This window comes from Gekko japonicus, unplaced genomic scaffold (genome assembly GCF_001447785.1).
Source record: "Gekko japonicus isolate JY-2015 unplaced genomic scaffold, Gekko_japonicus_V1.1 scaffold1497, whole genome shotgun sequence".
Taxonomy (NCBI): Eukaryota; Metazoa; Chordata; class Lepidosauria; order Squamata; family Gekkonidae; genus Gekko; species Gekko japonicus.
This window is the reverse complement of record NW_015168091.1, coordinates 133,449-151,443: the sequence shown is the minus strand read 5'-3', so window position 1 is coordinate 151,443 and position 17,995 is coordinate 133,449.

Here is a 17,995-nt window from a genome sequence, read left to right as displayed (position 1 = left end):
TGCATTTATCTAAATTCAGGTCGGTGGCCGTGTTGGTCTGAAACAGCAGAACAAAGTTTGAATCCAAGGGCACCTTTAAGACCAACAAAGTTTTATTCCAAGTGTAAGCTTTTGTATCTGCAGACGTATGCTTTGCCCATGAAAGCTTACACTTTGCATAAAACTTTGTTGGTCTTAAAGGTGCCACTGGACTCAGACTTTGTTCTGCATTTATCTAAGTATTTCTGTCTCGTGATGCTTCCCACTGAGGACTCAAAGTGACTTACAAAGAAGGACAACAATATAATTTAGATACGGAAGCAAACAAAAATACAGTGCAATTCCAACTCCTGGATTCTCTGGGCTGGCTAGTTCACTGAGGACAACACACAGCAAACCATGGATTACAATTCAAGGACGGAGATGGAATCTCTGTCAATCACTTTGGTTTTGAGAAATACTGTGGCAGAGTGCTTAACTAGGGAGATTTGGGTTGACACCTCTGATCAGGCATGAAGATTGCTGGAAAACTGTGAGCTAGCCAGTTCAATCCTGTTCATCTCCACCCTTCAAAGGACATGTGTTGGGAAAGACATAAGGATATAATTAGAGCCCTGCTGGTTCCAGCTAGTGAGCCATTTAGTCCAGTGGCCTGGTCATACAGTGGTCAACCAGTTGTCCTGGAGGGCCAAAAAACAGGGCAGGGAAGCCAAGGCCTACCCCTGCTGCTGCCCCTTGGCACTGGTATTCAGAGATTTGCTGCCTCTGCAGATGGAGGATCCTGTACACAGACCTCAACTTCATGAATCTGTCTAACCCTCTTCTAAAGCTGTGTTCATGGCCATCACTCCCCTGGCAATGTATTCCATGGTTTAATTACTCATTGAGTCAAGAATTATCTCCTTTTGTCTGTCCTGAAACTGTTTCCCAACAATTTCATTGGGTGTCCTATAATCTAGTATTATGAGTGAGAGAAGAATCTATCTTCACCCCTTGCATAATTTTATAAAAGTGTCATGTTTCCCCTTGTCCATCTTTTCTGTAGACTGAAACACTCCAGACTCTCCAGCCTTTCCTTGTAGGAAGAGTGCTCCAGCCCCCTAAACATCTTGGTTGCTCTGCTTTCTACTTTCCCCAGGACTACAATCAGGGCCGGCTCACCCGCTAGGCGAACTAGGCATTCACCTAGAGCGCCTGGCCCTGGATGGGGCGTCGAAGTTCGCCTCCCCCCCAAAAAAGCCTGCGCACCGTTGAAGTGCACCACTGTTCACCTCCCCTGCTCCACCGCTGAAGCAGCTGCATCCCCAGCCAGCCAGCCAGCCCCGCGTCCCCCGCCCCCAAGCGCCGCCGGATGCTGCAGCAGCTTCCCTGCGGCCGGGCAGGGGCAGGGGAGAGGTGACCTGGCCCTTCTGGGTGACTTCTCTGCAGCAGGGCAGTTGCGGCTCTGGTGCGCCCGGCCATGGGGGAGCCGGCAGTAGCGCTGCTGCTGTGGCGGGTCAGGGTTGGAGGAGGAGGCTGCCGCTGCTGGGAGCCCCCCGGCGGTGGCAGTGAAGGCAGGAAGGCAGTGAAGGCAGGCAGGAGGGAGTGAGCGCCCGGCCTGGCAAGACCAGTGAGTATGGTGGCAGTGGCGGTGGTGGCGGGGGGAGGGAGGGCACAGGCGCATGGGGACGGACCCCCCAGGGAGACCCCCCTCTCCAATCCCCCCATCCTCCAGGCTGGCCGGTGGCGCCAGTATGGCCAGAAGCACAGAGGAGATGCGGCGCCCCCCTCACCTCCTGCACAGTCCCCCCCTCCCGTGTACGCCACGTGCTGGAATCTGAGCCGGGGGAGGAGGGAGGAGAGAAAGGTGTTACGGCGGGAGGAAGGCGGGGGTGGGGGCTCAGCGCTGCGGCAACTTGCACTGCTGTAACTTTTGCGAAGCTTTGTTTCCCTCCCCCCCCCATGTCTCCAAGCCCCACCGGGTTGGCATCTGCGCCTCGCCTAGGGCACAGAAACACCTTGGGCCGGCCCTGAGTACAAGCCAGTTTAGTGTAGTGGTTAAGTGTGCAGACTCTAATCTGGGAGAACCGGGTTTGATTCCCCACTTCTCTACTTGCACCTGGCTGGATGACCTTGGGCAAGTCGTAGCTCTGATAAGGGCTGTTCTTCAAAAAAGAGCAGTTTCTGTCAAGAGCTCTCTCAGCCCCGCCTACCTCACAGGGTGTCTGTTGTGGGGAGAGGAAGGGAAAGGAGTTTGTAAGTCGCTCTGAGACTCCTTTGGGTAGTGAAGGGTGGGGTATAAATCCAATCTCTTCTCTTCTTCTTTTTCTGCAATGTCCTTTTTGAGATACGGAGACCAGAACTGCATGCACGGTACCCAAAACAAGGCTGCACTTTAGCTTTTTACAGTGGCATTACAATATGGGTCTTTTTATTTCCAGTCCCTTTCCTAATAATTCCTAGGAGGGAGTTTGCCTTTTTCTTCACTGCTGCATGCAGGGTTGACATTTTCCTTTTCCTTTACAATCCCAAGATCTCTTTCAGTGTCAGTCTCAGCCAGTTCAGACTCCATCAGCATATATTTAAATTTATGGTTTTTTGTTTCACTGTGTATCACTCTACACTTAACCACCTTGAACTTAATGTGCCAACCGGTTGTCCACTCACCCACTTCAGAGAGATCCTCCTGTAACTCTTCACAATTGACCTTGGGTTTCACCATCCTAAATAATTTGGTATCATCTGCAAACTTTGCTACAACACTGCTCAGCCCTAATTCTACAACATTTTTGAATAAATCAAATAGCACTAACCCAATACCGATCCACATGGGACTCCACTGCTCATTCCCTCCATTGCGAGAAACTAGCCATTTATTCCTACTCTCTGCTTCCTGTTATTTAACCAACTTTTAATCCATGAAAGGACCATTCCTCTTATTTCATGATAAGTGTACTGAGGAGTCTTTGGTGGGGTACCTCGTCAAAAGCCTTTAAAAATCTAAGGATATGTTGTCTACTGGATTGCCCTTTTCCACGTGCTTGTGAACTGCTGAAAGAACTACAACAGGTTGGTAAAGAAGTTTTGCTGATTTTCCCTCAGCAGACTTTCCCCCTCTATGTGCTTAATAAAAGATAAAGGTTCTCTTGCTCGAAAGCCAGTCGAATCTGACTCTAGGGTTGCGGTGCTCATCTCCGTTTCAAAGCCAAAGAGCCAGCGCTGTCCGAAGACATTTCCGTGGTCATGTGGCCAGCATGCCTAAACACCAAGGCGCATGGAACGCTGTTACCTTTCCATCGAAGTAGTACCTATTTATCTACTTGCAATTTCTTGCTTTCTAACTGCTAGGTTGGCAGGAGCTGGAACTAGAGACGGGAGCTCACTCCGTCATGCGGCACACTCAGGTCTCGAACTGCTGAACTACCGAACTTCCACAGCTTGCAGTTGAGCGTCTTAACCACTTGAGCCACCGTAGCTCCTTAATACATTCTCTATAATACTTCTCTCTTTAATAACAGTTTCTACTAATTTACCAGAAGACATGTTAGGCTAACCAGCCTGTAATTTCCTGGATCCCTGCTGCATGCCTTTTAAAAAATTGGGGCGACATTCTCTGCCTGATATCCTGGAGAACTGCTGTTGCCAGTCACAGAAGATAATACTGAACTAGATGGACCAATGATCTGAGACAACGTAAGGCAGTTTCACATGTCCAAGATCTGGCAGCAATTCAAGGTGTGTCCTTTGTTGTGTATGTATTCAGACAGGGCATGCAATCTTCCTCAGTCTAGACTGAGGCTTTTTAAAGGGCAGAGAATTTTTTTTCCAACTATAAGTCCAGCAAAATTAGAACAAATATAGAAATAATTCTGGATCGCTTAGATCCTTTCCTCCATCTGTTCCATGAAAAAACAGTTTTCCTTTTAAAAAAAAGAAGAAAAGAAAGAAAACCAGAATTCCTAATATGGTTTAACGAGTCATATCTTGGAAATAAAACATTAAACAGCTGATGTATTTCACTTTGACAAATAGTCTGCACTGACCTTTACAAATTTGCCAGTAGGGTTAAAATGACAAATTACTCTCACAATGGGACTTATTAGACTCCCAGAGTATTATTATAGCATCACCGGTTAGGAAATTGTAGTTCAGATTGTGTCAGCACTCACATTTTTCAGATGAGTTTATAATTCAGCTGTTTTAGAAGTCATTGGACATACAACGTCCCAAACCAAAGGGGACTGCTTTTGTAAAAAAAAAAGAAGAAGAAGCCTGCTAGTTTATGGCACTTTTGTGCCTGCTGGCAATCCCAAATGCAGCTTTTATTTCAGGAACATTTGACTTCATATGCTGGTCTTGTTGTTTTTAATCGAGCCGTTTCAAAGGGAGGACAGAAATGAGGCCAGATTTGGGGGAAAGAAAAGTACATTAAACATCGGAGACCCTGATCCTCTTGTCACTTCGATCAATTGCAGCCTTGGCTGAAGGCCCAGTTTGGATCAGAACTGGGGGGGGGGGATAACTCTTTTCTCAGCATCAATCGGCTCCCTGGCAGCAGTTTTAGACCACTGGGGGAAACGTTAAATCCTGTGCACCCTTACCCAGAAGTATGATCAATTGAATTTGGTGGTACTTACCTGCCAGGTTGATGTGTGAAAAGGGTCAGGCTGCATGAAAACAAAGATTTCGCTTTGGGAGGCAACAACAGCATCACTATCAAAGAGCATCGCTTAATCCATTGGGAAGCTCCCAAGCGTTGACCCAAAGTAAGAACATAAGCAGAACCCTGCTGGATCAGACCAGTGGCCATCTTGTCCAGTATCTTGTTTCACACAGCAGTGAACTAATTGTGTTGGAGCAGTGTTTTTCAAAAGAATGGAATATTTGAACTGACTTCCAGCTGGCTATACATGAACTGAAATCACATGAGTATTCTGAAAAACAGAATGGATGGTTGAAATGCGATTGTAAATGAACCTTGCTGTGTAGACATCCATCAGTTCAGAAACCAAGCGCAAGCACATTTGAAACTGCCTGTTTTTCACATGCCAAAATGTGATTCTTGCACATTTAGGCCCAAGCTGCACACTACATTTAGCATATGACCACCATGGTGACTTGCGGTAGGACAGCCTCGAGTTCCCTATGGAAACCATTTTAAAGTGCTGTAGGGGCCTGATTTGGATCAGGACTGTAGAGAGGAGGGCCCTCACTCCTGCTTCCTCATGCCATTTTTCCAATTGCCCATGGAGTGTGCTTTGCTCTGGGGGAAGGGACTGCATGAATAAATTTTCATCCAGCAGAAGTAGCTGCTAACAAGGACACCACTGCAACTATTTGTTACCTCATCTAAGGGAATTTCTATGTATTCTATTCACATTTTAGTCCAGTCTACACTTCATAGCCCTTGCCGCATCATAAAGATCAAGGGCGCTGTGGAGAAGCACCACCTTGTGTGGGTTTAACTTTCTGTGGGCTGGATGGGAGGAGACTATCAAACTTAAGGTAGGCCTTGGCTTAATCTTCTCCCCCCCCCCCCCCCCCCGTCTCCAACCATGAGGGCAACTCCCTAAGAGAGGGCAAGAAATCCATCAAGGTTATGAGGAGATCTGCCCCAGAATGCGGCAGGAGGGACAGCCAGTTCCTGGGTGGGAACTGCTGTTTATATTACTGCATTTTTGGGTGGGAAACCAGTCAGTTGATTGGTTGGAGCTTGTAAGAGACAGAGGCGGGTATAGCCCTGTTCCCAGGTCAGAGATGGAGGCCATTTTGGGGGACATGCTTGTTCAGCTTACTTCAGAGCAGGGGTCATTTCGTAGAAAAAGAGGTGCAGGAGCTCATTAGCATGACTCATTAGCATAACTTATTTGCATATGCCACACCCCCTGACATCGCCGGAAGTGTCAGAAGGCAACACCCACTGCTCAGGCTCCACTGGACTGTGTTGGATTGCTAGGCTGTGGGGGGGGGGGAGAATGTGCATGTCTCCCCTCGCAGAGGAGGGAGAGCTTGTAGCTGAATAAAGTAAAAGGTAAAGGTTCCCTTGCTCGAAAGCCAGTCTAGTCCGACTCTAGGGTTGCAGTGCTCATCTCCGTTTCAAAGCCGAAGAGCCAGCACTGTCCGAAGACATTTCCGTGGTCATGTGGCCGGCATGACTAAACCCCAAGGCGCACAGAACGCTGTTACCTTCCCACCGAAGTGGTACCTATTTATCTACTTGCAATTTCTTGCTTTCGAACTGCTAGGTTTGCAGGAGCTGGAACTAGAGATGAGAGCTCACTCCATCATGCGGCAACTCGGGTCTCAAACTGCTGACCTACTGACCTTCCACAGCCTGCAGTTCAGCGTCTTAACCACTTGAGCCACTGCAGCTCAATAAAACTTAGTCTTAAAGGTGCCCCTGGACTGTTTTGGACCAGGGGGCCGGCAGGAGCTCTGCAACTTACCTGGCTGCTTCTTGCTCTGACTAAGGGCTGCTGGGAGCAAAGGGAGGGGCTTGTTGCCTTTGCCCGCCCATTGGGCTCTTTACTGCCGGAGCTCCGCTCCTGTGCGCTCCTGCAGGAAATGACCCCTGCTCCAGAGTAACAAATTACTCTGTCCTGCATACCACCTAGACAGAGCATGAGTTTAGAGGAGGGAGAGAGATGAAGCATTTTTGTCAATGTTATTTTATTTCTTCTGTTCACTTCTGATGTGCCTGTATATATAGTTGTGAGTTTTAAATACAGCTTTTGATTGTTGAAGGAGTGAAGTCCCTCTGTACTACATAGTTTTCCCAGCTGCTTGGAAACTATAATGTACTGGGTTCAGATGCATAGAAGTGATCAGCTCATATTTATTAGTGAAATTCAGCTCAACTAAAAGACAAACTAGCCGGGTTCAACCCCTGCTTTTATCCGTGCAGCACCCAACACACACCCCACTCCCGTGATTGGCTATTTACAGTGTGAGAGTCCATCATAGGTCAATATGGCTGCCAAGTCCCCCCGGGGGGCAGAAATCCCCCCGCCCCAGAGGCCTGTTCCCTAATGCCGGGGAATCAGGCCCTGGGGGAACCCCGCCCCAGCGTGCATGTCACAGGGAAGTGACGTTATGATGCCGGGCACGCTGGAGGCGGGGCCACGGCCATACAAGGGAAAACTCTATGGTTTTCCCTTGTATGGTCGTGGCCCCGCCCCCAGCGTTCCCGGCGTCATGACTTCACTTCCCTGTGACGTGCATGCGCGCCGGGATACGATCGGGAGTCCCCCGCCGGCAGGGTAAGTGCCACTTGGCAACCCTATAGGTCAACCTTAGGATCCAGGCAAACCTATTGGTCCGCACTAGGATCTGAGTCAGCTATTGTCCTAAGTCTTGAAGGTGCACTAGACCGCATGGCTTCCTTAGCGCTTACGTGTCCCAACATGTTTGTATCAATATATAACAGAAACACTAGAAGTGGGTCAGGGAATCCCTAGGGAGGAGAAAAGTGGTAAAACAGCCATTTGCCAACTCTCCAGGGGAGCCCCAAAGATCCCTGGGAAGCCCCAAGACAAGTTCCTAGGGACGCCAGAGGGTGGTTAGAAGGCTGTCCCGCCTAAACAGAGCCCAAGACAGGGACAGTGGTGGCAGCAATATCCTGAGGCAGTGGAGTGAAACGGCCCCTTCAGGTGCCATGTCAGGCAAAGGAGGGGTAGGCAAAGTGGGGCCTGCCAGCTGATGCATGCCTGGTCCACCACTGGCATTAATGGATTTTCTTATACACCACAGAAATGTTAGTAGGCAGTGTGGTAGAAACTCTTGCTTAAGAAGACTGCCCTTGAAGCAGTATCTTTTGGTCTGCTGCCATTGCAGTGGAACTTAAGGAACCTGCCAAACTGGGCTACATTTCTGGCAGGCGACACCATCCCATGTTTTCGAGTGCTTTTACATTTCCTTGGAAAAGGCTTTTGGTAATGAGTCAGTGTCACTCAAGGAAAAAGTAAAACTAAATTACATTGTCAACAGGCATATACTATGTTCTCCTTAGGAGATCGGTGTAAACCTGCAGAGATACGGAGAAATTCTGACAAGTATGTGAAGCATTTCCTTCAAACAAAAGACAAGTATACAATGCAAGAGTTTCATTTCTTTTCTTCCTTTATAGTCTGCCTTCCTCGCTGAGACTCAAGAAGGATTGCACACTTTAAAAAATGCAGTAACAAAGCAATAAAACCAGTATTGCACATTCAACAAGCAATGCAATAACACAGGAATTCAAAATTGGAGAATGATGCATTAAAACATTATAATAAACAGTGCACTACAACTAGATTACAGAATCAGAAAACAATGCAGTAAAAACAGTATAACACATCCCATAAACAATCTATATCAATACCTATGTATCTCTCTATCTATCTGTCAATAACTGCCTAATGTTTTCACAGATTTTAAAACAACCCTGTTCTCTTTCTAAAGGTGCCCTCCCGAACAATTCTGCTTTATACATTCTACAATGACAAGTGAGGTTGAATTACATTTGTGGACGAGCTGCACTCTGTCACACTGCTGTGTTGTGCCATGACTAATAATGTCATCCTAAATAGAGTCAAACCTGTCTAAGTAGCACCAATCAAAGTGCAACCCAAATTTCACCAATGGGCAGTCCAATTTGGAAGTTTGGCCCAATGCCATTGCAGATCCTAGTTCTGCACCAAGTTCACCCACTGGCAATGCTTCCCCTTTTTTGCACCCAGGAAAATCCAGGGGAATAAGGAGGGGGTGACACGCCTTCCATTTTCATAGCTGGTTCTGGTCCTGAGCCACTTCCTGTCACTATTGAGACTGACTAGACTTCTTTATCAAGACATAGCATGATTTTTCCTTTTCCACTTCCCCTCCCATTGTGTCTTTTTATCTGCTCCGTCTAGGGTTGCCAAGTGGAACTTACCTTGGCGGCGGGGGACTCCCGGGTGGATCCCGGAGCGTGCACGCACCGCACACACGTCACCAGGAAGTGACGTTATGATGCCGGGCATGCTGGGGGCAGGGCCCCGCCCCCAGTGTGCCCGGCGTGCCTGCGTCACTTCCGGGTGACGGGCACGTCGGGAAGGAGTTTCCCCCCGGGGCCCGATCCGGCGCCGCTGGGGAACGGGCCTCTGGGGCGGAGGTTTCCCGCCCCCCGGGGGGGACTTGGGATCCCTAGCTCCATCTCTTCGCTTCTCCCTTCCCTGATCTCAACCAGCCATCTTTACAGACAACCAATGTCCCCCCTCCCCCAATTTTCTCACCTGGTTCAAGATTCCTTTCCCTCCTTCTCCAAAACTCCTTCTGCATGTATCCCACCTCAGCTTTTGGATCCTTTTTGGGAAATCCCTTGCCTGTCCCTTCTCTCTGGGTTTTTCTAGCTTAACCATGGGGGAGGAAAATAACTTTGGTTAACCATAACTTTAATTGGGCTTTAACACAACATAAGACTAGCACTGTGCAAATGTGAATGGTTTTATTGGCTCTGTATTGTTGCCGTTTATATAGTTCAGTCTTGTTATCATGACTACCACCATTCTGTTTCCCTTCATTCTTGTCACAGTCTGTAGTCCAGTTCAGTCAGTCCAATGCCATATACAGCAGTCTGCTTACCTGCTCTTTTTAAATGTCTCAGCTGTGGTTCAAGATTCACCCCATTCTCCCCCCCCCCCAAATCTGGTTCCTCTGCCACTTTAAGCCCAGACCTGTCTCTGTTCTGTTCCTTAACTTTGAATGGCCAGCTTTAAGAGGAAGTGGGTTTCCCCACAGCTTCTCGCTTCCCTCAGGAGGGTGGGCCTTCCCCCAAGAGCTAGAGTTCTGATTGGATGGTAGCTCCAGCCTCATACTTCTTATTTATTTATTTCATTTATACTCCACCTTTCTTCCCAATGGTGACCCAAAGTGGCTGACATCATTCTCTCCTCCTTCATTTTATCCTCATAACAACCCCATGAGGTAGGTTAGGCTGACAGCGTGTGACTGGCCCAAGGTCACCCAGCAAGCTTCCACAGCATTGTGGGGATTCAGACCTGGGTCTCCCAGATGCTAGTCCAGCACTCGTACCACTACACCATGCTGGCTCTCTAATACTGCCCTCTTTGAACCCCTTCCTTTCCATAACTGCCCTCCTGATCTCTGTCCCTTTGCTTGGCCAGGTCTGCGTGGCTGGGTTTTGGCCAAGTAGCCAATGGGATTCCCCTTATGGCTGGGACTCTGGCCTGGTGGGGTGATCTGCTGTCCCCCCCCCTCAATGGCTCTACTCTGCCTCGGGCGGGGGATGGTACCTTCAATGTCCGACATTTCTGTTCTGTACCCTGGGTAGGGTAATAAAATTGCTTGTTGGTTCTTCAGGTGTGGAGGATGCTCTTCATGTGCCCATTATGACACAGGGACCAACTTAGTTAGCATCCTTCAGTCACCATCTCTCCATCCTGTAGAATTGGATTCCAGCCAACATGATTCAACTCATTTCAACCATAGCAGTATGATCTTCCAGAGGGCATAATCACATTGTGGGATATGAATGTGCCGCAAGACATGGTGAGCTCCTGTCTCTAGTTCCAGCTCCTGCCAACCTAGCAGTTCGAAAGCAAGAAATTGCAAGTAGATAAATAGGGACCACTTCGGTGGGAAGGTAACAGCCTTCCGTGCGCCTTGGTGTTTAGTCATCCCGGCCACATGACCACGGAAACGTCTTCGGACAGCGCTGGCTCTTCGGCTTGGAAACGGAGATGAGCACCACAACCCTAGAGTCGGATTCGACTGGCTTTCGAGCAAGGGAACCTTTACCTTTTTTACTACCACCTGATGTGGTGATGGCTACTACGAGGCTTAGATAAAGTCACAGTTGATAGGTCCATCAATAACTACTAGCCATAGTAGGCAACAGGACGCCCTGGTCAGATGCAACATACCTTTGAATATAGATGCTGGAGAGGGTTAATGCCTCCATGTGTACTAAGCTTGTGAATCTCTTGGAAAGTGATGCTTGCTGATCCAGCAAGTTCCTCCCAGTTGTCTGATAAAGTGGTTGGGGAAACCAAAGTGTATAGGAGTCAGATTTATGGAAGCACTTCTCCAGTTTGCGCAGCACCTACATTGTTTCATTTCTAAGCAGTAAGCATACCACTAATGAAATAAGTCCATTTTCAACTAGGTGCCTTTATTTGAGGAAGATTTTCCTAGTCATATGCTCTATTTCCCATCACTGCTTCACCACCATTATATGACAGGCATTACCAGTAAGGGTTACGGGCCCTCTTCCCTGGTTCTGGTGTTTGTTTATGTGTTTTTCCTGAATTATTTTATGTTGTTTTAAATTGTTTAAATGTTTTTATGTTCACCATCTTGGGGACCCTGACTGGGTGGAAAGAAGGAGGAGGAAGAGGAGGAGATTGTATTTATACCCCGCCCTTCACTACCCAAAGGAGTCTCAGAGCGGCTTACAATCTTTTTTCCCTTCCTCTCCCCACACCAAACACCCTGTGAGGTAGGTGGGGCTGAGAGAGCTCTTTCAAGGACTGCTGTTTCCAGAACAGCTCCGAGAGAACGTGTAACTGACCCAAGGTCACACCAGCAGCTGCATGTGGAGGAGTGGGGAATCAAACCCGGTTCTCCCAGATTAGAGTCCACACTCCTAACCACTACACCAAACTGGTGGCATACAAATGGTTTCAATAAATAACTAACCCGCTGTATTCCTGCCATATACCTGCTAGTGTATTTACTGCCTGCTCCAGTATAATTATTTCTTCGGTTAGCTTTTGAAATGATTCCCATGCACAGTGGACTGATTTTCAATGTGTCGTCCCCCCCCCCCCCCAATCCTGTGAGTGGGAGTCGGGACCAAGCAGGAATCAAGTATCATGCTCACCAAACCTCTTCAGAAAATTCAGAGGAATTTCCAGTGTAATATTTTTCACATCAGTCTCTGGCAAGGAGTCTTTCCAGCAGTCCTCTATAGACACATCCCTAAGTATACTGCAGATTTATTTGCAGAAAAGCTGCCCAGGCCTCTCAAGAATAACCCTCTGAAGCTATTTTACCTTCCGAGTTGATATCGCGAAATCCATCGAAGCCTATTCTCCAAGGCACTGTTCCAGCACAGGGTCAGACTATTCCCTCTACAAAATAAAAAGTGAATGTTTGCTGCCTACATAAAACATAAACGTTTAGCAATATTCAGAAATCAGATCACCTACTCATAAATTATTCGCCTCCCCCCCCCCTTTCCAGAGTAGGTACGAAACGAAATGAGAAAGCCGCACATTGAATGGCTTAGTTAATTACCTTCCTTTCAAGCCATTTTTATGCTCCCCCTAGGACAGGCACAGAGATCTTTTGTCTCACGGAAATTAAAGACTACTCTAGTGGCTGTCTACATAATGAAAACATTCTATAATAATAAACACATTGAGTCCCATTCACGTTCTGTATGCAGACTTTCTACGGCATAAAAGCCAATGGAGGTCAAGGGCTGAGCTTTTGTATTCTTCCAGTCCCATTCAGAAACAAAGCTTGCGAAGTCCTGGAAAAGTTCTGAGAAGACCCAGCTCCCAGGGAGAACTGCTCCAGACATGGAGGTTTAATTATTTCCTTTCTCATTAGGAATGCTAATCCTGAGATGCCCCAAGGAAATATTATTTAGTAGGGCAGTCACCAAAGGTGTGAGGTTCTCTCCAGGCAAAGAAGAGTATGCCATCTGCCTAACAGTTCTTAGAAGCCACTGACGCATGCAAAAATAATACACATAAATCACATGTGATAAATCTTCTGCAATATGACAGAAAGGAGGTATTTCAAAATATCTTGGTTCTTCAGAATTGATTTAGGTAAAAGAAATTTCTCTGCCCACCTTTCTCCTGACCAGCTTAGGGCCTCTGACTGGTTTGAGGAGGTGGTTAGCACAAACAGCAACCAGGGTTTATAATATACTTAGAAAATTACTAAGCCGATATATTATAGCTAGCTCAGCAATTCTTACCAGGGGGCAGGAAGTGATGGACAAATTTTGAGGGATGCTCAAATTTGAGAAAATGGGACAGGGGGCATTTGGTATTCTAGTAGCCCTTTCCTCCCCACTTGCAATGGTTTCTGTCAGCCAGAGATGAGTGGATTTATCCTGCTTAAACCATCCTGAGTGAGGATAAAATCCCAGCTCCTAGGTTTCTCCTCCAGACCCTTAAATAACTGCCATATAGAAAACAGGAGTCATACCTAACACGAAGGGCTGATGGTCACCATGAACAAGGTCTCGTTGATTGTATGCCTAAAATCTGAGTATCATATGCATAGATTATAAATATACCTATACAGGGGTCATTTCCTGCAGGAGCGCACAGGATTGGAGCTCCGGCAGTAAAGAGCCCAGGGGGCGGGCACATGCAACAAGCCCCACCCCCTGCTCCCAGCAGCCCTCAGTCAGAGCAAGAAGCAGCCACATAAGTTGCAGCCCCCCGGTCCAAAAGAGTCCAGTGGCACCCTTAAGACCAAGTTTTATTCAGGTACAAGCTCTCCCTCCTCTGCGAGGACAGATCTGCACGTCCCCCCCCCCAATAGCTAGCAATCCAAAACAGTCCATTGGAGCCTGAGTGGTGGGTGTTGCCTTCTGACACACTTCCAGTGATGTCAGGGTGTGTGGCATATGCAAATAAGTTATGCTAATGAGTTATGCTAATGAGATCCTGCACCTCTTTTACTACGAAATGACCCCTGTACCTATATAAATAGTACTGTTTTGTCCTGAGTGCTGTTTTTTTCCTTGCCTTTTTTTTAAAAAAAACTTGGGAATTAGGGAACACTCTGTAATAATGTTATTTAACTTTTTAACTTTATGTTATATACATGGTAAGCAACTTTGGACTGAATGTAAAGAATCACTGAACTAGATACTCTAAAACTGAATTGTTGGACTGTATGAGATATTCTCTTTGGGGTACTGAAGACTAATTTCTGTACTCTCAGGAGCCAATCCAATACCTAGATCATGTTTTACAACCTAGAAGTGTACTCTGTTGCACACTCTGATCCTTTAATGAGTTGCTAAACTCTGAAATGCAGGTACAGCTGCAAGGTTTCCACAGCTATTGCGTATAGATAGGCAGGAATGATGGGACATTGCATGCAGGGCCGGCCCAAGGTGTTTCTGCGCCCTAGGCAAGGCGCAGATGCCAACCTCCCGGTGGGGTCTGGAAATGTGTGTGTGTGGGGGGGGAGGGAAACAAAGCTTCCAGAAAGTTATTACACGACTGCGGGTTCCAGCAGGCCGGACCCCCCCCCCCGTGCATTCCTCCTGCCGTAACACCTTTCTCTCCTCCCTCCCCCCTCGGCTCAGATTCCAGCACGTGGCGCGCACGGGAGGGGGGGGGACTGTGCAGGAGGTGAGGGGGCGCTGCATCTCCTCTGTGCCTCCAGCCATGTTGGCGCCCCCGGCAGGTCTGGAGAACAGGGGGGATTGGAGAGGGGGAGTCTCCTGGTAGGGTCCGTCCCCGTGCGCTCATGCCCTCCCTCCCCCTGCCACTGCCACCGCACTCACTGGCCTTGCTGGGTCGGGCGTTCCCTCCCTCCTGCCTGCCTGCCTTCACTGCCTTCCTGCCTTCACTGCTGCCGCTGGGGGGCTTCCAGCAGCGGCAGCCTCCTACTCCAGCCCTGACCCACCACAGCAGCAGCAGCACCCCCGGCCCCCCCAGGGCTGGGCGCGCCAGAGCCACAACCGCCCTGCCGCAGAGAAGTCACCCAGAAGGGCCAGGTCGCCTCTCCCCTGCCCCTGCCCAGCCGTGGGGAAGCTGCTGCGGCAGCCGGCGGCACTCGGGGATGGTGGCGGGGGACGCGGGGCTGGGTGGCTGGCTGGGGATGCAGCTGCTTCAGCGGCGGAGCAGGGGAGGCGAACAGCGGCGTGCTTTTGGGGGGGAGGCAAACCGGAGTCCCATCCAGGGTCTGCCGCCTGCCCCATCCAGGGCCAGGCGCTCTAGGCAAATGCCTAGTTCGCCTAGCGGGTGAGCCGGCCCTGATTGCACGTAAAAACAGAGATGCAGAAGACCTCTCTCAATGTCTGAAAATATTTTGTTCTTACAAACAGAATACTTTCATCCACAAAGCAATTCTTCATGATCCAAAACAACACAACAGTCTATCATCAAGTTAAAAATATACAAGTTAAAAATGCAGACCAACCTGCCCAAATAAATTACCACCCACCAAATGCCCCTCTGGAATAAAACCACCCTCCAAGGCTTACTGGGATGTGGAATGAGGTATAGCCTGATTTTAGAAGCTAATTAGGATCAGTACTTGGAAGGGAGACCACCAAGGAAGACTCTGTAGAGGAAGGCAATGGTAAACCATCTCTGTTACTCACTTGCCTTGTTGGGTCACCAAAAGTTAGTTGCCACTTGATGGTGCAATACATACATGCCTTCCTTATTGCAGGTATTCTTCTTACCTGCTCTACTTTCAGGGGGATAGATATATGTCTGTGACCAAACAGTTGTTGTGGAACAGTCCTTGAAGAGGGTAACTCCAGGAGAATGCTGTCTGAAGAGCTTAGATTGAGCATGGAATTATATCAGGTGATGTGGTTTGATAAATCTGAGGGCCCCAGGCTGTGCCAAGTCACTGTACACAGCACTAGTATTCACTCATGAATCTGTCTAGATTTAACCCAGTGAAGCTGCAGCCTCTTGTGTCACACATATGGGATTCATTTCACCTTAAACCTTGAGATTAAAATAACTCTTCTAATCCATATGCTCACCATAAGAACTCATCAGCAAAAGGAGACTTCCTTCCCTTCCCTCTTTCAGCCTACACCAGTTCCACACATAAAACGCCTGTTGCTTCAGCGTTCCTCCTTTCCCCCCCACATTCGAGCATCTTCCGATGACACAAATGTTATTTGCAGGAGGGACGGGAATTTCTGATTCTTAATCATGAGAGTCTCTTTTTTAAAAATGTGCTGTGGAACAAAGGAAAGGAAGCCCACTCCTTTGTAATGCCAGGGAAGGGACATTCGCAACCAGTTATCCTCTTTATCTCTTGTGTTGACTCAGTATCCTGAACAGCTGCAGGATTTAACCAGAGGTAACAGAAAGGCAGCACATTTTACAAGGCAATAATCCAGTTCCTGAGCCCCCCTGCCTACAAAGTAGATGTTGAAGTAATTTAGCACAACCAGGGAGCTAAACTGAATGGCCACTCCTCTAGCACATCATAAATAATATCTGAATTTCCTGCTTCCTTTTTCACACATTTATTTTCCTTTACATACACCACTTCCTCGCTGTTATTAGCACCATGACCGGTATGTTATAGATCAGTTCTTTTGATTAAATGCCATGCCACTTCCTATATGTTGATTTTTTTTTTAAAGGATTAGACATACAGCTCTGTCTGTGGTAATTAACCATGACAGCACAGTGAAGCTTCCATATGCAGAGGCAGGATACCTTGGAACATGAAATACAAACATAAGGGCATTGGGTTGGCCACTGTTGTAAACAAAGAGCTGCACTACACTGAATTTGCCTAGCTCTAGCTAGACAATTCTTCTGTTCAGGTATCAAGCATGGTAATTCCTGGATTAGAAACTGAGAGGTAAACAAGATGCCACATGTTTTAAGATTTAACAGGGAAATGGAATGATCAAGCTGTTATGTCTGTTCAATAATGCCTCCAAGTCAAATTCAAAATCTGTTTATTGAGAGCTCAGCCAAATAGCAGTTAAAACACATTTCTACAGCTGCATCCACTCCTGCTTCCTACATCTGACTTATATACACCTCTTCTCATAACAACAGTTCTCTTAAAGGAACATACACAGCCATGCTCCCTCTAAGCTGTGGAGTCCTGTGAGCAAAAATTCTATTTTGTGAGCTACTGGCATTAAAGTTGTGCGTGAGTGATTTGGTTACTACATAAATTAGTTTGCTCTGGAGCCATCCTTCCTGAGCTAAGACAAAAATGTGTGAGCTGAAGGCTAAAAAACTGTGAGTTAACTCACATTTCCCCCCTTTCTTAACACAAAACATAGTCCTTTGTCCAGCCAGGTGGTCATCTCATTCTTGCTTCTTCTTTCTCAACTGCTACAGCAGATGGTATATCTTGAGGAGATGATGATGATGGTAATATCTATATCTAAAAGTGCCAACTGAAGACCTGAATCGACCCTATAATGATCAGGCCCAACATCATTTTGGATTTCTGGCAACAAAAAAGAATAATCAGGTTCCAAACCAGTTTCACTCCCACTAGAATACATGGGTACCAAAATGGGAACCATTCCATACACAGCCATCTGACAATCTATAGGTATATGGTCCTTTCTTCTCCAGTCTTAAGAGGGCGAGGTAAATTTATGTTCTCTCTTCTGCAGAATCCCAGGTCTTCTTTTCTTTTTTTGTGAGTATTTTGTGTGTGTGTGTGTGTATGTGTGCATGCCTAAAAGTCATGGTTGATTTCTGGCAACCCATAGTGGGGTTTGGACATTTCAGAGAGGTTGCTTACTATTGCCTGCCTCTGCGTCCCAGCCCTGGTATTCCTTGGAGCTTACCTTCCAAGATCCGATGAGATTAGGCTGGCTTGGGCTATCCAGGTCAGGGCGACACCAGGTCTTCTTACTCTAACAAATGAACCACATTCAGACTTAACATCCTTAGCATCCCTACATTTATCTGTGCAAGCCTTATACTTCTCTTGCTTCTCAACCACTCTTTCTCTCAAATTAGATTCTAAGAATACATCAGACCTTGCCTTTGAAAATCCAAGAACATTTAATTTAGTACACATCTGTCTCTCATGTAATAATTCTGCTGGTAATCTTTGAGTTGTAGTATGTCATGTTGCCCTATAAGCTTGCAGAAAATTAGTAGTAAAAGCAGTCCATGCCTTCCCTTCTAGTTTAACTGTCTGCAAACTATCTTTCAAACTATTAAACTGTTCAATTTCTCTATTTGCTTGTGGGTAATACACCAACAACCTCCTCTGTATAATATTTTGTACCTCAAGAAAAGTTTCAAACTCCAAAGAAGTAAATTGGGCACCATTCTTAGAGATT